We start from the raw sequence: 22,227 nt of genomic DNA on the forward strand, positions 1-22,227 counted from the left end.
TAACATTTCTTTACAGGTGGAATCCTCTGCAGTAGCTACCTCATGGTCCCTTGGCGGGGTTGTTCTGGACTGGTTCTTCATGTTGCCTGGAGTTTTCTGCTGATTCTTCCTCATGAGTGATTTCTTTTATCTGTTTCCTTGCCCTAATTTTCCTTTCACTTCCTCTTGCTCTTTAAGTTCTCATGCCTGTGGACTAAGGGTTAGATGAGTCCTTTTGGTACAGGACCAGAAGGGTGAGAAGGTTGAACAGCAAGAAAGGGATGAAAGAAAGGAGGACTGAGTGAAAAGAAAATAAAAAATAGAGAAAGGAGAGAGGGTGGGTAAAAGGAATATTGACAAAAAGAAGAGAGGCACAGAAAGAGGGAGACAGAGCAATATAGGTGTACAGTAGGGTACTTTGACACAACCTTAAAAAAAAAAACACCTTCTGGGGGTGCCCTGTTGGGTGGTTCCCTTGAGGTCAGCAGCTCTTTGCTAACCTGATCAGACACAGTACCCCACCTCCACCAAGTAGAGAGGAAAGACAAAAATGCTATAAGTCAAACTAAAACACGCAAACAGAAAATGTTACGGCATAATATTGGGTGAAAAACCAAATAATAGCGGTAGAAACACTAGCAAAAATGAAGTTCTAGTTATTAAAAAAGGCAGCAATGGGAAATTATAATTAAACTAGAAAAATTGAGAAAGAAAAACATCTGTACGGAAAAGGTTGAAATTAAAAAACAAAACAACATCAACAACATCAAGATAAACAAAAAACAACCAAACCAAAAAATAAATAAATAAATCAATAAAAAGACAAAACACAACCAAAAACAAAGCAGTATGTATATGTTGTGGAATATTGTCTGGGCACAACATGGTCTTCTGGGGTATGAGATGTTAATCACAGTTCTGATACTACTGGAGGCTGCTGATTTCTCAAACCCCAGCAGGTAGACACCCTAATTCTCTCTTCAGCCCACTTAAAAGGCACTTTGAACTTGTAAACTTGCTGAGCAGAAGCTTTCCCAGGAAAGTGCTTGTCACTGGAATCACTGCTGAAGTGGCTATCCTCTTACCCAGTGTGCCAAAACTGGTCTCACTCTGCCCCTGAGGGTTAGGACTGCAAGGCAGCTCAGACCCCACCCTTAGGCTACTTGGTCGCTGGGTTACCGGCTCCCACCCAATTCTAGCTGTGCGACCCTGAGGGCGGAGCTTGCCAGGGCACATTGCTCACAATGGCTCCCTATGGCCCACAGCCAAACACTATTAGCTCTGTCTGGCTCAGCGGCTCAGACTGGGGCCCTAGACAACGGCCAAAGTTCTCCATATTCCCACTCAGGCTCTCCCCAAGACAGTTCAACTGAGTGCCAAGTCCAACGACACCAAAACAGCTCACAGGTAAGGCCTTTTTGGTTTGCAGTCTCGCTGCTACTGAACTTACAGTTGTGGGCGGGTTTAGACTGATTGAACACACGTGACCACTTGCCGGTTTTCCACTGTTTTGGTCCTCCTCTTGGGGTCCAGAAGTCTCTCACTGACTCTCTGTATCCTCACAGGAGTGATTATAGGCGGATCCCACCAGCCAGAGATGCCTGGAGTCCTATCTCCCGGGACTCACGGTGCCCAGATGCAAGGAAGCTGTTACTTGGCCGCCATCTTGCTCTCCTCCCCCACAGTTTATTTTTTTTAAGAGACAGAGTCTTACTATGTTGCCCAGGCTGGAGTGCAGAAGTGAGATCACAGCTCACTTAAGCCTTGAATCCTGGGCTCAAGTGGTCCTCCCATTTCAGCCTCCCAAGTGGCTAGAATTATGGGCATGTGCCACCAGGCCCAACTGAGATTTTTATTTTTTGGAGACAGGGTCTCACTGCATTGTCCAGGCTGGTCTCAAACCTCTGGTCTCAAATGATCTTTCTTCCTTGGCCTCTCAAATTGCTGGGATTATAGGCATAAGCCACCACATCCAACCAACTTTGTTTTAATAAGTAAAGGAAGTTAACTCTAAAATGATTATAAAAGCACAGTGTTATAAATACATAACTGGGAGCATAGTCTTTATTATCAAGGGTATGTAGTGTGCGTGAGTGCATGTGCTATATACTTGCATGTGACTGGCAGAGCAGCGGGTCTGCTTACACCGGAATCTCCACAAATACGTGAGGGATGGGTTATGCTATGTCCTTCTTATGACACCGAGGATGTAAATGACTGGGATTTTTCAGTTCCGTTATAATCATATGGACCATGGTATTTGTGGTTCATGGTTCACCAAAGCATCATTAAGTGGTACAGTCTCAGGTCTGGAAGGGAGGACTTTCTGAGACTTTTTTAAATAACATCAGCTGTTTTCCTATCAAGTGGAAACCTAAATTAAGAGCGCCTGAGGTTCAACAGCTACTTGATAGCATTTGGTTCCATAAACACCAGCTTTGAGAACCCCTGGGCTATATGTGGAGAGATTTAAAGTCAAGAGTCTAGAGCAGTGGTTCTCAACCTTCCTAATGCCGCAATGTATTTTCATTGTTAAAAAGGGGTCACGACCCACAGGTTGAGAACCACTGGTCTAGAGCTTCTCACAGTGGGTCACACTGTAATCCTAGCACTCTGGTAGGCTGAGGTGGGTGGATTGCTTGAGCTCATCAGTTTGAGACCAGCTTGAGCAAGAGTGAGACTATCCCCCCACCCTCGCTCTAAAAACAGCCAGGTATTGTGGCACCTGTAGTCCCAGCTACTCGGGAAGCTGAGGCGAGACAATCACTTGAGCCCAGGAGTTTGAGGTTGCTGTGACCTATGACACCATGACACTCTACCAAGGGTGACAAAGTGAAACTGTCTCAAAAAAATAAAAACCTATTAAGTCCACACTTAGGAAATGACTAGAAATCTATGAAATCTTTATCTTGGAGAAAGTTTGGGGTCCTTGTAGTAAAAAGTTTCTTGTTTATAGGATTTCATGTTTTCCATAGCAAATATAAATCAGAATTACTTTTTAGTTGGCTTGTGGGGAAAATATCAGATCTGCCCTTTAGTCTCTTCCCTGACACACTTTCATCTACTGCCATCAACCCCGTGTTTCCCTGGTACCAAACAACACGAGTACAGAAATGCACACCAGACCAAAGAGATCCTTATTTTTATCAGACCTCGATGGGTCTCACCGCCACGTGAAAAAGAAAGTTTCCAAAGTATGATTTTTTTTCCATGTCCTTTGAATAAAGCATTTGTTTTCTCTGCTTTTCTGATTTCTTTTGCTGGGAGGAGGAAGTAAGGAAACAGTTCTCCAGTACTGAATGTGAGTACCATCCTCCCATTTCATCTATACACATTATGGTCACGTGAAATTTCTGTGGCAAAAGAATATGTAATCCCTCATGTGAAAGTGAGCATTTCTTGTTAACACCCTCACCCTGCCCTCCAGTGTTGAGAAACTTGCCCGAGTCTAATCAGATTGGGGGCCACCCTGACTCTTCTGGTAGGGAGGAGCCACCTGAAGAGGTGGTGATCGTGCTGCTGAGCAATGACCCAGGAAGACAGACACAGGAGAGGGGGGAGCGACGATAGCAGCTTAAATAGAAAAATCAAGTTGCAAGATAACAAGATTAAAATGTAGAGGCCAATTGCTTTTCTAGATATCAGCAATGAACAAGAAGAATTGGAAATTTAAACCACAGTATCATCACATTAGTATCCCCCCAAATGAAATACTTAGAAATAAGTCTAACCAAATATATTCAAGATCTATCCAAGGAAAACCATAAAACTCTGATGAAAGAAATCAAAGAAGAACCAAATAAATGGTGAGATATTTCATGTGCATGAATAGAAAAGACTCAATATTCTCGAGATCTTCCTAAATTGATTGATAGATTTAATGCACCCCCAATCAAAATTCCAGCAAGTTGTTTTGCTTTTATTGACAGACTGATTCTAAAGCTCATATGAAGAAGCAAAAGATCCAGAGTAGTCAACATGATATTGAAGAAGGATAACACTGGAGGACTGACGTTATCCAACTCCAAGACATAATACAAAGTAACAGTAGTCAAGTATGGTGTTGGTGAACATTAAATTAGCAAAATAGCCCAGAAATAGAACCACATAAATATAGCCAACCGGTCATTGACCAGGGAGCAAAGGCAATGCAATAAAGAAAAACAGTATTTTTTTTTTCCAAGTGTTTTTCATTTGTATTTAATTTCCTTTTTTACATATACATGTATTTATTAGGTTTCCATTTTTTTTTTGCCTTCACAAATTAAAAAGGCTTAAAATTTAATAACAATAACAATGTTTAAGATAAGGACTAGAAACAAAAACCTCATAAAAAAACGGACAAACATAAATACAATCAGAAAAGGAATCAGACAATTGCTACATCAAAATATTAAGCAATAATGATAATAATGATGATGATGATGCAAAGAAAGTAACATTCACGTTGTCAAATAAGAGTATGTCTATCATAGAATGCTTTGACCCTGAGATTCAGTATGGAGTCATCCATTAACTTCTTATTATTTTTTTTAAGTCTAAAAAAATAGACAACTAATATTTATAAATAAAAGTAAAAGATAATTTCAAAAAACAGATCATGCCAAATCTTATTGTCTATAAGAAAAGCAGTCTTTTAAAAGAAATTATATTGGAACAACTGCACAGCTACATGCAAAAATAAAACAAACCCTCCCCAAAACAGGCAGAGACCTCATACCCTTTACAAAAAATTAAGTCAAAATGGATCACATAGTTTTAAATGAAAAATACAAAATCATCAAACTCCTAGAGAAAAGACCAAGGAAATCTAAGTTTGGCCGTGACTTTTTAGATGCAACACCAAAGACACATGAAAGAAATAATTGATAAGTTGGACTATATTAAAACTAAAAACTTAGTCTCTGTGAAAGACACAGGAAGAAGAAAGATGAGATAAGCCACAGACTGGGGGGAAATATTTGCTAAAGACATATTAAATATAAAGGACTGTTACCCAAAGTATACAAAGATCTCTTAAAACTCAGCAATGATAATACAAACAATCTGATCACAAAATGAGCCAAAGGAGAAAGGTGTGGGTCTGATTTCAGTCTTCTACAAGTCACCAGCCAATTTACCCAGCAGCATTTGTTAAATAGGGAATCTTCCCCCAATTTATATATATATACATATATATACATATATACATATATACATATATATGTATACATATATTTTTTTTTTATTGTTGGGGATTCATTGAAGGCACAATAAGCCAGGTTACACTGATTGCATTTGTTAGGTAAAGTCCCACTTGCAATCATATCTTGCCCCCAGAAGGTGTGGCACACACCAAGGCCCAATTTATATTTTTAATAGGCTTATCAAAGATCAAGTGTCTGGGTTCATCTCTTGGTTTTCAATTCTGTTCCATACATCTACACTACTGGTGGGAATGCAAGCTAGTATGTTCCTTTTGGAAAGAAGTTTGGAGAACACTCAGAGATCTAAATGTAGACCTGCCATTGGATCCTGTAATTGCTCTACTAGGTGTATATCCAAAAGACCAAAAATCACTTGGCAACAAAGATACTTGTACCAGATTGTTCACTGCAGCTCAATTTATAATTGTCAAGTCTTGGAAAAAGCCCAAGTGCCCATCCACCCATGAATGGATTAATAAATTAAGGTATATGTATACTATGGAATACTATGCAGCATTAAAAAAAGATGGAGACTTTACCTCTTTTACATTTACATGGATGGAGCTGGAAAATATTCTTCTTAGTAAAGTATCTCGGGAATGGAAAAAAGATATCCAATGTACTCAGTACTACTATAAAACCAATTTATAATCTCTCACACTTTCATATGAGAGATGAATCACAACTATAGCCCAGGATGAAAGAGGGAAGGGGATGAGGATGGGAAGGGGGGGGAGTGGTTTGATAGAGAAAGGGTTAACGGTGGGACTACGCCTATGGAGCATATTGCAAGGGTACAAGTCTAATCTATCAAGTATTGAACACAAATACCTTAACACTGTGATTAAGTAAATGAGGTGAAAGCTATATTAATTAGTAGGATGTAAGCACTCTAATTTGTACAAATAAGCAACACATTGAATCCCACAAACACGTCACCAGAGAAGGTACACAGATGGCAAACAAGGGAATGAGTAAGGACTCCACAGCACATGTCATCAGGGAAAAGCACACTTCACAGCTCTGAGATGGCGCTACGCACCTGTTAGACTGTTCAGGTCCAGAACACTAACAGCACCAGACGCTGGAGGGTGTGGAGCCAGGAGAAAGAACTCTCATTCACTGCCCAGGGGAATTCAAATTGGTCCAGCTACTTTGGAGGCCAGCTTGGAAGTTTCTCCCCAGATTAAACATACTCTTACCATACAATCTTGTAATTTATCCTAACGAGTCAAAAACATAATGTCCACACAAAAATGTGCACAAAGATGTTTATAGCAGCTTTATTCATAATTGCAGAAAGTTGGAAGCATCCAAGATGCCCTTCAGAAGGTGAATTGATAAACAAATTGTGGTACATCCAGACAATGGCATAAGACTTAGTGCTAAAAAGAAATGAGCCATCAAGCCATGAAAAGACATGGAGGAATCTTAAAATCCATATTACTAAGTGAAGGAAGCCAATTTGCAAAGGCCACACGCCACGTGATTTCAGTTATATGACATTCTGGAAAAGGCAAAACTATGGAGGCAGCAAAAAGATCAGCGGTTGCCAAGGGTCAGGGAGAGGAAGGGTAAATAGGAAGAACCCAGAGGGTTTTTAGGGCAGTGGAACCTCAGCGGGACACTATAACAGTAGATCCAGGTTGTTACACACTTTTCCAAACCCATAAAACATACAACATCAGGAATTAACCCTAACATGAACTATGAACTCTGGGCGATAATGATCTGTGGAGTGGGTTCATCAGTTGTAACAATTGCTCCACTGTGGTGGGGGCAGGTTCTGGTGATGGGAGAGGCTACAGGTGGGGGGGGGGCAGGAGTATTTGGGAAATCTCTTTATCTTCTGTTCAATTTTTCTGTGACCTCAGAACTGCTCTAAAATATAAAATGTACTTTTAAAAAAAACAAGTCCCTGGTATACGTGGCTAAGAAACTTCCCCAACAAATCAGGCCAAGGTGTCCTGCTCCTTTGCACGACCCAGCACCCCACTGCCCCTCAGGGGAGCTCCTTTTGGTAACTTTTCATGGCCTTTTGGCTTCTGCAGTTTATTTACATCTGGACACATATCAACAAAACAGCCCAATGGAGTGGATTTTTGTGACACTTCCTTGGACTTTCAGACTGTCACCATTGAAGACTTCAGCCTAGCCCCCCACACCTCCAGATTAACTCTCTAGATTAATGAGACATTCATGTCCACATCTTACTCTTTACTTTAGAAGCCAAAGGGTAGAAATCATAGGAAGGGCTAGTCACTAATGAGCCTGTCACTCCTGGGTGGTCCAGGCTATAAGACTTTGGATTTCCAGTTCAAGACTGTTTTTTGCAAGTCGGACGTCATTATAAGTTCTCAGGAAAGACCATCACTTCTTCCCTCCCCCTTCCCCGCCTTCCTTCCTTCCCTTCAGCCAGCTTCATTAGTTATTCCACCTTCAGAAGGCCTCATTATTGGGAATTCTCTTAAAATGCCCTCTGCAGAAAACAGGGCTCTCCAATTGCCTCGAGTGTAAGCTATTTGACCCTGAAGCGCAGCAGCTGTTCAGTGACCTGACACTTCTATGGCTCATGCACTCACACTGAAAGCATGGCCTTCTGACGTCTGCAGCAGCCAGTGCCAGGTGTGGGCCACGCAGGCCTGGTCTCACCTGCTTGCTGCCAGAGGATGAATGCAGTGGGGAAACGCCCCTCCATCATATGACCCGCAGCAGTGAGGCTCCTAGGATAACTGCCACTGACTTTTCCCTTGCTGACTGTGGGAAAGGAGATCTGCCCAATCCTGAAGTGACCTATAGCACACACGGCAGAGGACAGCTCCCAAATTCCCATCTGCCTGGTCTGTTCCCTTGCACCCACATCTAAGGACCCAAGGTTCTAACACACTAGGACCCAAGAACCCTGTGTTCCAGAGCCATCTCTATCGCTCTCAGACGGGAGCTGGGATGCTCTTCACGCCTGTGGTGGGAGCTGGACAGAGCAGCCCTGAAGCTTTCTGTTGCAGGGTGCTGCAGTCCTGATGCTGAGGCTCCTCATCCTGTGTGCTGGGGGTTCACTGCAGCCAACTTACCAACTCAAATTAAACAAACTTTCCTGATCAGCTGTTTATAGCCTTAGCCAAGGACTCCAGCTTCTTTTTTATTTTTTTTTTTACATTTTTTTAATTAAATCATAGCTGTGTACATTGATATGATCATGGGGCATCATACACTAGCTTCATAGACCATTTGACACATTTTCATCACACTGCTTAACATAGCCTTCCTGGCATTATCTTAGCTATTGTGCTAAGACATTTACTAAGTTTCACATATACTCTCGTAAGATGCACCACAGGTGTAATCCCACCAATCCCCCTACCTCCACCCACCTCCCCCCTCCCTCCCCTCCCTTTCCCTCTTCCCCCTATTCTTAGGTTGTAACTGGGTTATAGCTTTCATGTGAAAGCCCTAAATTAGTTTCATAATAAGGCTGAGTACATTGGGTACTTTTTCTTCCATTCTTGAGATACTTTACTAAGAAGAATATGTTCCAGCTCCATCCATGTAAACATGAAAGAGGTAAAGTCTCCATCTTTCTTTAAGGCTGCATAAAATTCCATGGTGTACGTATACCACAATTTTTTTAATCCATTCGTGGATCGATGGGCACTGGGCTTTTTCCATGATTTAGCAATTATTAATTGGGCTGCAATAAACATTCTGGTACAAATATCTTTCTTATGATGTGATTTTTGGTCTTCTGGGTATATGCCCAGTAGAGGAATTACAGGATTGAATGGCAGATCTATTTTTAGATCTCTAAGTGTTCTCCATATATCTTTCCAAAAGGAATGTATTAATTTGCATTCCCACCAGCAGCGCAAAAGTGTTCCCTTTTCTCCACATCCACGCCAACATCTTAGGATTTTGTGATATAGAACTAAATGAAATTGAAAACAAAAGAATAATACAACAGATCAATAAATCAAAAATCTGGTTTTTTGAAAAGGTCAATAAAATAGATAAACCTTTGGCCAACCTAATCAGGAAAAAAAGAGTAAAATCTCTAATCTCATCAATCAAAAAACGACAAAGACGAAGTAACAACAGACTCCTTAGAAATCCAAAAAATCCTTAATGAATATTACAAGAAACTTTATTCTCAGAAATATGAAAATCTGAAGGAAATTGACTGATACTTGGAAGCACGTCACCTTCCAAGATTTAGCCAGAATCAAGTGGAAATGTTGAACAGGCCCATATCAAGTTTAGAAATAGAATCAACCATACAAAATCTCCCTAAAAAGAAAAGCCCAGGACCAGATGATTTCACGTCAGAATTTTTTGTGTTTTTTGGCCAGGGCTGGGCCTGAACCCACCACCTCCAGCATATGGGACCAACGCCCTACCCCTTTGAGCCACAGGAGCCACTCAGGACTCCAGCTTCTTAGTCTAGCTGTTCTAAGAGGTGAAAGGTGGAAGGAAAGTTTCTCTGAGCACCTTATGTCTCTGCAGTAACAAGACTCATTCCAGGGTTTCCTTACACAAGGTAACTGGTCATGCCAATCCTTGGGTCCCATCTGGGTTCACCCAAATCACTTTCATTGATTTCATCAGAAAATCAATATCTGTCATTAACACAGCATTTCCCTGCGGAGGCCATTGTGGTGACCTAATTACAGTGTGGTTGGGAAAGGAGGAAGGAACAAATGAAAGTAAATGGATGGTCCCACTCCTGTCTTCGATGGCAGGGACACAGCTGGAAAGTGGTGTTGCCACAGATACTGCTTTTTTTAAAATTAATTAATTACTTAACTAATTTTTTTTGTCATTTTAGTCATTTATTATTTTACTTTCAAGTTTATATAAGGGTACAAACTTGTACATTACATTGTTCTCACTCCCAAGGTAAACTTCACTTATAAATGAATCCCTCACCCAGGGGGTGTGGTATCCACAAACCCATTGTGCCCACAGTGTCATTTTATTTTATTTTTATTTTTTTATTATTAAATCAGAGCTGTGTACATTAATGCAATCATGGGGCACCATAAACTCGTTTCATAGACCGTTTGACACATTTTCATCACACTGGTTAATATAGCCTTCCTGGAATTTTCTTAGTTATTGTGTTAAGACATTTACATTCTACATTTACTAAGTTTCACATGTACCCTTGTAAGATGCACCGCAAGTGTAATCCCACCAATCACCCTCCCTCCGCTCATCCTCCCCCTCACTCCCCTCCTTCTTCCCCTTCCCCACATTATTAGGTTATAACTGGATTATAGCTTTCATATGAAAGCCATAAATTAGTTTCACAGTAGGGCTGAGTACATTGGATACTTTTTCTTCCATTCTTGAGATACTTTACGAAGAAGAATATGTTCCAGCTCCATCCATGTAAACATGAAAAAGGTAGTCTCCATCTTTCTTTAAGGCTGCATAATATTCCATGGTGTACATATACCACAATTTATTAATCCATTCATGGATCGATGGGCACTTGGGCTTTTTCCATGACTTAGCAATTATGAATTGGGCTGCAATAAACATTCTGGTACCAATATTTTTGTTATGATGTGACTTTTGGTTTTCTGGGTATATACCTAGTAGAGGAATTACAGGATTGAATGGCAGATCTATTTTTAGATCTCTAAGTGTTCTCCGAACATCTTTCCAAAAGGAATGTATTAATTTGCATTCCCACCAGCAGGTAGAAGTGTTCCCTTTTCTCCACATCCACACCAACATCTCTGGTCTTGGGATTTTGTGATATGGGCTGATCTTTCTGGAGTTAGATGATATCTCAAAGTAGTTTTGATTTGCATTTCTCTGATGATTAAGGATGATGAGCATTTTTTCATATGTCTGTAGGCTGTGCATCTGTCTTCTTCAGAGAAGTTTCTCTTCAAGTCCCTTGCTCAGCCCGCGATGGGATCACTTGTTCTTTTCTTGCTTATACGTTTGAGTTCTCTGTGAATTCTGGTTATTAAACCTTTGTCGGAAACATAACCTGCAAATATTTTCTCCCATTCTGAGGGCTGTTTGCTTGCTTTACTTACTGTGTTCTTGGCTGTGCAGAGGCTTTTTAGTTTGATCAGGTCCCACTAGTGTATTTTTGAAGCTGCTTCAATTGCCCGGGGGTGTCCTCCTCATAAAATACTTGCCCAGACCGATTTCTTCAAGAGTTTTCCCTGCACTCTCTTCTAGTATTTTCATAGTTTCATGTCTTAAGTTTAAATCTTTAATCTAGTGAGAGTCTATCTTAGTTAATGGTGAAAGGCATGGGTCCAGTTTCAGTCTTCTACAGGTTGCCAGCCAGTTCCCCAAGCACCATTTGTTAAATAGGGAATCTTTTCCCCACTGAATGTTTTTAATTGGCTTGTTAAAGATCAAATAACGGTAAGTAGTTGGGTTCATCTCTTGGTTCTCTATTCTGTTTCAGACATCTACCTCTCTGTTTTTCTGCCAGTACCAGGCTGTTTTGATCACTATCGATTTATAGTATAGTCTAAGGTCTGGTAGCATGATTCCTCCTGCTTTGTTTTTATTTCTGAATAATGTCTTGGCTATTCAAGGTTTTTTCTGATTCCATATAAAACGAAGTATTATTTTTTCAAGATCCGACAGTGGAGCTTTAATAGGGATTGCATTAAAATTGTGTATAGCTTTGGGCAGTATGGACATTTTAACAATGTTGATTCTTCCCAGTCATGAGCATGGTATGTTTTTCCATTTGTTAACATTTTCAGCTATTTCTTTTCTTAGAGTTTCCTAGTTCTCTTTATAGAGATCTTTCACGTCCTTTGTTTCATAAACTCCCAAATATTTCATCTTCTTTGGCACTACTGTGAATGGAATAGAGTCCTTGACTGTTTTTTCAGCTTGACTATTATTGGTATATATAAAGGCTACCGATTTATGAATGTTGATTTTGTAACCTGAGACGCTGCTGTATTCCTTGATCACTTCTAAGAGTTTTGTAGTAGAATCCCTGGTGTTTTCCAGATATACGATCATATCATCTGCGAAGAGCAAAAGTTTGATCTCTTCTGACCCTATATAGATATCCTTGATCACTTTTTCTTCCCTAATTGTGATGGCTAAAACTTCCATTACAATGTTTAAGAGCAGTGGACACAATGGGTAGCCTTGTCTGGTTCCTGATCTGAGTGGAAATTATTTCAATTTAACTCCATTCAATATGATATTGGCTGTGGGTTTGCTGTAGATGGCCTCTATTAGTTTGAGAAATGTCCCTTCTAGACCAATTTTCTTGAGTGTTCTGATCATGAAGGGATGCTGGATATTATCAAAAGATTTTTCTGCATCTTTTGAGAGAATCATATGGTCTTTGTTTTTTAATTTGTTTATGTGCTGAATTACATTTATAGATTTACAAATATTGAACCAGCCTTGAGACCCTGGGATACAACCAACTTGATCATGATGTATAATTTGTTTGATGTGTTGCTGGATTCTGTTTGCTAGGATCTTGTTGAATACTTTTGCATCTATATTCATTAGTGATATTGGTCTATAATTTTCTTTTCTTGTTGAGTCTTTCCCTGGTTTGGGGATCAGAATAATGTTTGCTTCATAAAACGTGTTGGGTAGTCTTCCTTCTTTTTCTATATTTTGGAACAGGTTGAGTAATATAGGTACTAGTTCCTCTTTAAAGGTTTGGTAGAATTCTGACGTGACTCTATCTGGTCCCGGGCTTTTCTTTTTAGAAAGATTTTGTTTGGTTGATTCTACCTCAGAACTTCATATTGGCCTGTTCAACATTTCCACTTGATTCTGGCTAAGTCTTGGAAGGTGATGTGCTTCCAAGTATTGGTAACTTTCCTTCAGATTTTCATATTTCTGAGAATAAAATTTCTTGTAATATTTATTAAGGATTTTTTTAATTTCTGAGGAGTCTGTTGTTATTTCGTCTTTGTCGTTTCTGATTGATGAAATTAGAGATTTTACTCTTTCTTTTCTGGTTAGGTTACCCAAAGGTTTATCTATTTTTTTTGACCTTTTCAAAAAATCAACTTTTTGATGTATTGATCTGTTGTATAATTCTTTTGTTTTCAATTTCATTTAATTCTGCTCTAATTTTGGTTATTTCTTTTCTTCTACTGGGTTTGGGGTTGGAATGTTCTTCCTTTTCCAGTTGCTTGAGATGTCCCAATAAGTTGTTAACTTCCTCTCTATCCATTCTCTTGAGGAACTCTTGCAGTGCTATAAATTTCCCTCTTAGGACTGTCTTTGCAGTATCTCAGCAGTTCTGATTATTTGTGTCTTCATTGTCATTTTGTTCCAAAAATTTGGTAATTTCCTTATTAATCTCATCTTTTACCCAGCTATTATTCAGAATAAGTTTATTTAGTTTCTATTTTTTGTATGAATATGTATATTCCTATTGTTATTGAGTTCAACTTTTATTCCATGATGGTCCAAGAAGATGCAAGGAATAATTTCTATTCTTTAAATTTGCTGAGGTTAGATTTGTGACCTAAAATATGATCGATTTTAGAGTATGTTCCGTGGGCTGATGAGAAGAATGTATATTCAGTTTTGTTGGAATGAAATGTTCTATAGATGTCTGTTAAATCCAAATGTTAAATGGTTAAGTTTAAATCTAAAATTTATTTGCTCAGCTTCCTATTGGAGGATCTATCAAACACTGCCAAAGGAGTGTTAAAATCTTCAACTATTATGGAGATGGAGGAAATCAAGTTGCTCGTGTCTGTTAGAGTTTCTCTTATAAATTGAGGGGCATTCTGGTTGGGTGCATAATTATTAATAATTGAAATATCATCATATTGAGTATTACCCTTAACAAATATGAAGTGACCATTCTTATCCTTCCTTACTTTTGTTGGTTTAAAGCCTATTGTATCTGCAAATGGAATTGCAACACCTGCTTTTTTCTGATTGCCATTTGCCTGAAATATGGACAACCATCCTTTCACCCTGAGTCTATATTTATCTTTTAAGGCAAGATGTGACTCTTGTATGCAGCAAATATCTGGCCTGAGTTTTTGCATCCAGTCAGCCAACCTGTGCCTCTTTAGAGGACAGTTTAAGCCGTTCACATTAGTGGAGAATATTGATAAGTCTGGTAAAATTTTTGGTATCAAGTTTTCCAAAAGTCCAGTGGACATTTTTAATCCTTTTGCCACTGTGGAAGTTGAAGTTTGATCAAAAGTTTCTGAGTGAGTTTACTTTTGTGGTAAAGGATTGGGCTGGTCATTATGGAGGATAGGTCTGAGAATATCCTGAAGAGCTGGTTTGGTTACGGCAAATTTCTTCAACATATGAATATCATTAAAGTATTTAATTTCTCCATCATAAATGAAACTCAGTTTAGCTGGATACAGGATCCGGAGTTGAAAGTTATTTTGCTTTAGGAGATTAAAAGTCGATGGCCACCTTCTTCTGGCTTGAAAATTTTCAGCAGAGAGATCTGCAGTCATGCTAATATTCTTCTCTTTGTAGGTAATGAATTTCTTATGTCTCGTTGCTTTCAGAATGTTCTCCTTCATATTAACTTTAGTGAAGTCAATTATGATATGCCTGGGGAATGTCTTATTCTGATTGTGTCATGCTGGAGTTCTGAAACTGTTTGCTATCTGAATTTCAGAATATTTTGGCATGTCTGGAAAATTCTCTTTCCTAATATTACAGAGAAGGGCCTCTGTGCCTTGTGAAGCCACTTCATCACTTTCAGGGATTCCAATGAGGTGGATATTAGCCTTCTTCAAATTATCCCAGAGCTCTCTGAGAGAATGATCTGTTTTTGCTCTCCATTTCTCTTCCTCTTTGAGAGTTTGGGAGCATTCAAAAGCTTTGTCTTCAATATCAGAAATCCTTTCTTCTGCTTGCTCCACACTGTTACTGAGAGATTCTACTGTATTTTTCAGATCTTTGAGTGCTTCAAATTTTTGCTTCAGTGTCTCAAAATCTTTTGTGGTTTTGTCTTTAAATTCGTTAAATTCTTTTTTTTTTTTTTTTTTTGTAGAGACAGAGTCTCACTTTATGGCCCTCAGTAGAGTGCCGTGGCGTCACACAGCTCACAGCAACCTCCAACTCCTGGGCTTAAGCTATTCTCTTGCCTCAGCCTCCCGAGCAGCTGGGACTACAGGCGCCCGCCACAACGCCCGGCTATTTTTAAATTCGTTAAATTCTTGAGACAACTTTTGAATTGCTCCTTGAATTTCTAATTCCGACTTTTGAATTGCTTCTCGAATTTCTAATTCCAAATTTTCCTCCATTCTATTAATCTTGTTTGCAATCCAAATTCTGAATTCGATTTGTGACATCTCGGCCATCTGTTTATGAATGGGATCTTCAGTTATATCTGCCATATCTTTCCTTGGTGGTGGTGGCGGGGGTGTTGATCTATTCTGGTTATTCATTTTACCAGAGTTTTTCCACTGATTCTGCATGATTATTTTACACCATTTGACTTTTCCTCTGGAGCTTTGTCAGGACCCATACAGTGCTATGGCCTGAGAAACTGGGGACCTGTTTGGTGTGGTGGGACTAAGTGGCTCTGTCTTGTTTTCAGCTGGTCTCTGTTCAACCCTAGTGAAACAGTTACTCTGGGTTGAAGTCTCAGCTGTGGAGAAATACCAGCAATTAAGTCACACACACACACACCCCCAGGCAACAATTGGAAAAGGAAAATCAAACCTTCCTACAACCACACACCCAGGGCACTATTTAGATAGTCCTCGGGCGATTGGCTCAGTTCAAAGGGTCCAAATCAATTGTCTCAGTCAGCACCTGTCTCAGGTGGGATGGTTTAAAAAGTCTCTGGTAACTAGATCACAGGGGTCTGTTGACAACTCAAATATGACTTGTTCCAGTGCTCCGTGAAGTCAGGAGCACTGGAACTAATCTAAAAATAGATTAGTCTGGGAAGGTTGATTCCTCCTTCCCCACCTTGCACCTCTGTCACACCCAGTCACTGATAACCCTGCAGGGCTGCTACTCAGTTGCCTCCAATGAGCAGATACTCCAGGGGTTGGCACCTGCCTGAATCACAAGGAAATCTATGTCTGCTCATCCAGCCCACTGCTCTCTGCCTATATCCAGCAGGGGAAGGTGAGGCCTGATGACCTCGGGCACTTGATGGAGGCTGGGGAGTGTTCACTCAGTTCCAGCCCCGCCCCTGATTGATGTTACTGACAGAACAGAACAACTTTGCAGGAATTTGTTTCTGTCCCTGCTAAATTCCCCTGTAGAAGAGAAGCTGTTTTGAGTTCCCAGAGCCTGTACCTCAGGCCCTGTCTTTGCTCCTGCAGGTTTGTTATTCAGTTAGCTGTCAGTTCTAGCCTCATGCCTTCCTTTGTCTATAGGCTGATGATCCCCTGAGGGCCGGGTGCGTCTTAGGCTCAGTAAAGTGGTCCTCTGGGTTAGCCCTGCCCTGGGAATCTCCCAGCTCTGTGCATGTGTTTTCTAGTCCCCATGCTCCACCCAGACTGGTACCACCTCAGGAAAACCCTTTACTCATGGGGCCTGCATTTCCGTCCCAGATCTGTTCCACAGTGGTTGCCACCTGGGAAGATGCCCAACTTCCTCTGGTTTCTCAGAGAGACAGGGGTATAACTTCGAAATATCTAGGGGTGAGCCCTATTTTTGCCAAAAATGGCTGCTGCTCTGCGCCTCAGGGCACCACCGCTCTGGTGTGGTTCCCTCTTAGCCGACCGTCCTCTCCTCACTTCCATGCCACAGAATCAGCACTAACCAGCTGCAGTCCAGGCCCCATTTACAGCCCTCAATAAATCACCCAAGAATCTGGACTCCTGGGGGACGGGCCTCCAGATCTCAGAGTGAGAGTGGAGGGGAGTGCTGGGAGCTCAGAATTGCAGGTAGAGAATATACACAGTTTTCTGCAGTTTTATGCCTGGCAGGAGAACACCATGGCAACCTAGTAGGGGAGGTTGGTCCAGTTCTTAGAGGATCTCTCCTGTGGAGTGTAGTGGGAGGACCTTTGAACTCTGCTCGTTTGATTGTGGGGCACTCCAAGCTGTTCTCATGGGGGAGGGGACTCCCTTCCGCTTGGTTATGTATTTTGTACCTTTTGTGTGTATCCTTGTGGTCATAGCTCGCCTCAGTATGGTTGATGTGCGTTCTTTAACCTTCTCTCTTGGTGCAGCTCAAATCCACCAGGTTACTTGCTAAATTTCTGTCCTTTAACTCTCCTTCTGGATGGGAGCCTCTGTGGAAAGCTGGCTTCAGTCAGCCATCTTGTCTTTGACCCCCTTACTCATTTATTTTTGTGACGGTCTCACTATGTTGCCCTCCCTTGGTAGGCACCCACCACAATGCCCAGCTATTTTTTTTTTTTTATTGTTTGGGATTATGCCCAGCTATTTTTCTGTTGCAGTTGTCATTGTTGTTGTTTCTGTTGCAGTTGTCATTCTTGGCGGTTGTTGTTCAAACCCACCTGCCTCAGTGTATGTGGCCAGTACCATAAGCACTGTGCTATGGGCACCAAGCCAGATACCACATATTAAAAGCAACTCTGACAAATGAAAATGTGTCCTGGTGAGGCAGACTAAAAACTGACTGTGTAGCATTCATTAACAAACTGTTAGCTTGCAAAATAAATTAAGAAGATATGTTAGCTGGTCTCAAATATTTAAAGAGAAAGAAAACTTATTCTGTACTTCCCCAGAAGGCGGGGCTACAATCAATGGGTGAAAACGATTGATTTCATTTTTCTTAACTTACACGAGAACTTTCCAGCTCCTAAAATTGGCGATTGAGCAGGCTGCCTTCTGAGGTACCGAGCACGCGCTTCCCTGTAGGGACGCTCCTCCAGACTGGATGCCTCAAACAGGCGACCATCCATCATGTCTGAGAGTTTGTCCCAAGTCCAGGACTAAGTGGCAGTTTGGATAGGTAGAGTTTTCTGTTAATTGTTTGAAAATAATCTTAAACTTACAAAGAGTTACAAAAAATAAAAATGACATAAGCCAACACCCCTTGTCTTAGGTTCATTTATTAAGTTTTGAACCATTTATTTTGATAGCTGTCCTCTTGCTTTTTTCTTATTTGCACATGTGTACAAAACTGTTTCTTCTGAACTATTTGAGAGAAAACTCCATACATCATGGTCCTTCATTCCTGAACACTATAGTGTGCATTTCCTTTTTTCTTGTTTGTTTTTTGAGACTTTCAGACAGACTTTCTCTGTCATCCTGATAGAGCGCTGTGGTGTCATAGCTCACAGCAGCCACAAACTCTTGGGCTCAAGCAATCCTCCTGCCTCAGCCTCCCAAGTAGCTGGGACCACAGGCACCCACCACAAGGCCCGGCTAGTTTTTTTCTATTTTTAGTAGAAACAGGGGGTCTCACTCTTTCTCAGGCTGGTCTCGAACTCATGATCTCAGGCAGTCCACCTGATTCAGCCTTCCAAAGTGCCAGGATTACAGGTGTGAGCCACTGCACCTGGTCAGTGTGCATTTCCTAAAGGAGATATGCTCTCACATAACTTGGGTATGTTTATCAACTTCATAAATTTAAATCAAAACTTTTGTCTAATCATCCCGTTCATGTTCCAGTTTCATCTGTTCTATAATAATTAATGTCTTCGATAGCATCCCCCTGCAGAAAAAATCTAATATAATAATCTAATATATAATAATTAATGTATAAAAATATAGTATAATAATTAATGTCTTTGATAGTATCCCCCTGCAGAAAAAAAACTTCTTTCTATTAGATACCACAGTTAATTATCGTGTTTCTCAACCTGTGGGTACCAACCCAAAGGAACTGTATTAAAGGGCAGCAGCATTAGGAAGGTTGAGAACCACTGCTTTAGCCCCTCATGCTCCTTAGCCTTTGTCTTTTGTAAGACAATGGACATTTTTGGAGAATAGTCATGTGGGAGGCAGGGTAATGTCCCTCTGAAGGTGTCCATGTCTGAATTCCCAGAACCTGCGAATACATTACCTTACATGGTAGAGGGAACTGTGCAAATGTGACTGAGTTGGGGATCTTGAAACAGGAAGCTGACTCATCCTGGATTATCCAGGTGGTTCCACTATGATTACCAGGGGCCTTGCAAGAGAGAGACGGAGACTCAGAGAACAAGATGTGGGGAGGGCAGCAGAGGTCAGAGCAACGGGACTGACGTCCTCAAAGACTGACAGGAGCTGTGAAGTACAAATCCCCGGCCACCATGTTTTACCTCTAATTTCCCTTTTGTGTTTCTGTGGCGCTTCTTTCTTTCAGACCAGGGCTGTGTGCCCTCGGTAGGAACATGCATAGGTGGTGTTGGGGCGTCCCATGAGGGGTCATCGTGTTGACTGTTCCTCATGTTGACATCATTTTGGTTACTCGATCAAGGTGTTGTCCAATTTTTTTCTCTGAATCATTACTGTTTTTTTTCTCATTACTAAGTGGTCTCCTCATTATCTAAAATTTCCCCTAGGTTTAGCAATGGGCTTGTGAATTCCCATTCCCTCACCCCACGGTTTATAATCTATTACTACACTTACTTTAGTTCCCAAATTTTTGCAGATTTGACCAAGAGGGGGCTTCTCGAGCTTGCTTCTGTGTCTTTGTTTGTTTGTTTGTTTTTAATATTTTCTAACTTTCTGCCATAACAAAAGATTTCAGATTTATCTTACACATCACAGTCCAGCCTTGGACTCAATTTCTCCAAGAAACACTGATGCCTTTTGGTGGGAAATGGCATTGAAGGCCAAGATTAACTTTGCTTCTGACCCTCTACACAGAGTGAAGAAATCCATACATATGTGTACAATCTTACACATATATATACACAGAACAAATTAAAACAGATAGACACACATACACATATATGTGCACAAAACATGCACCTACAAACATAGTTCAGAAGTGGTAAGTTCACACCAACAACTGGAATTCTGCCCCATCCCTCTTGCTTCCTTCCCTGGTTCCATATTTGTGTGTTTCTTTTTTCACAATGAGAACCCTCACTGGCTCAGTCCTATATTAAATCCAAGAGCTTCACAATTGCTTCTTATGCAACGCTACTAAAAACAACCTACTGAAAAGAGCTCAGAATTTGTTCACGCTTTTCCCCCCTTCTATTCCACAACGAGGATCCGTGTTCATAAATGACTTGGATTGCGTCTCTTTTTTCTCTCTCTACAATAGTAACCTAGGAAGCACACCTCCATTCATTTGTTCCATTTTCTTTCCACTTCAGTTCAGTTTTTCCTCCTCTTCCTTACTGATTCATTTGAGTTTTTTAATATACAGACTAGGAACATACAGTCCCGTGTCACTTAGCAATGGAGATGCCTTCTGAGAAATGTGTTCTTAGGCAATTTCATCTCCCATGAGTGCCTGCTCAAACGTGGACTGAAGCTCTTTGCTCCTAGGCTACAAACCTAACAGAATGGTAAGATTTGTATATGTAAATATAACTAAGCATAGAAAAGGTACAGGGATAATATGGTACAGAAGAGGGTATGTGCATACACCTACAGAGGGTACTTACCATGAGTGGAGCTTGCAGGACTGGACAGAGCTCTGAGGAGTGTGTGAGTGCGTGGTGAGTGAGGGTAAAGGCCTAGGTCCTGGGACATTACTGTGCACTGTTGTGGACTTTATAAACATTGTACCCTTAACCTATACCAAATTTATAAAAACTAATGTAATTGCACACTATGTTATGATGGCTACAACATCACTAGGCAATAGTAGTTTTTCAGTTCCATCCATCGTAATCATATGGGACCACAGCCGTATATGCAGTTTGCCATTGAACAAAGCTTCATTGTATGTGTACAGAACCCGCCTGTACTTTCCCAGTCAAACTGTATGAAAAGGTACACTCAGAGAACTGTCATTGTTTTGTACTCCATCACCCCCACTTCCATCTAGCTGGTGAGAGACTGCCTTCGGTATTTTCTGGCTTATCCTTCCCCTGTTCCCTGGGTAATAATTAATTCCTTAATATTTACTTCTTTTTCCTTCTTTTTTTTTTTTAACAAAAGGCAGCATGCCATCTATGTTCTTTGGCAGCAAGTCTTTTACTTTTAATACTATGTGCTGGAAATCATCCCATATCCATCCACAGAGATGTTTGTACTCATTCTTTTTCATAGCTGCATAGTACTCCATGCTGTGTAAGTACGGTAGTTTACCAGTCTCTGATATTTTCGCAATTACATATAACTTTGCAATTAGGTACCTTCTGAATATCTGTTAATTGTCGATGGAGGTCTATTTCCAGTATAAATTTCTAGAAGAGGGGTCTCTAGTTTGAAGAGCAGATGCACGCATTGATTGTTTTGTTAACTAGTGCTGCGTTCTCCTGGTGGGTGCTGTACCAGTTTGCATTCCACCAGATTATTTATATGTGTATATATATAAAAAATATGTAATTATATATGTAATTTTCCTCAGAGCAATTATAAATTTCCTCAGGTCAAGCTTATGAATTTTTATCAACTTGATAGGTGAGACAGATCTCAATTAGCATTAATATGCCTTTTTCTATTTATGATTGTCTTTTCTAAGGATCATCTTATATGTTTTTAAAAATAACCTCTTCACATCTGTTGCCCACTTTTCTAATGGAATTCTTAGTATTATTTTTGCCTAATTTTTTTTTTTTGGCTGGGACTAGGTTTGAACTCGCCACCTCCGGCATATGGGACCGGCGCCCTACTCCTTGAGCCACAGGCGCCGCCCTTTGCCTAATTTTTAAGAGTTTTTGACACATGGGCTATTAGCTCTTTTTTCTTTAGTGTGTGCTGTGAACACTTTCTCCTAGTTTACCATCTGCCTTTTGACTTTGTTTAATTCGCCTTTTTTCCCATGCACATGTCAGGTAGTTTTGTGTAGTAAGATTTATCGATCTTTTTTTTTTATTGCCTCTGGACCAGAGATTGTACTGAGCCATTCCCTTATACTGGCGTTAAAGAAGAATTCACTCCTGTTTTGTTTTAGTTACTGTATAGTTTTATTTTCTAAAGGTATATATGTGATCCATTTGGACTTTATTCTTGTGTAAGATGTGCAGTATATGAATTTCATCTTTTCAAAATTACTAGTAGTTCCAAACACTATT

This window comes from Nycticebus coucang, chromosome 9 (assembly GCF_027406575.1).
Source record: "Nycticebus coucang isolate mNycCou1 chromosome 9, mNycCou1.pri, whole genome shotgun sequence".
NCBI lineage: Eukaryota > Metazoa > Chordata > Mammalia > Primates > Lorisidae > Nycticebus > Nycticebus coucang.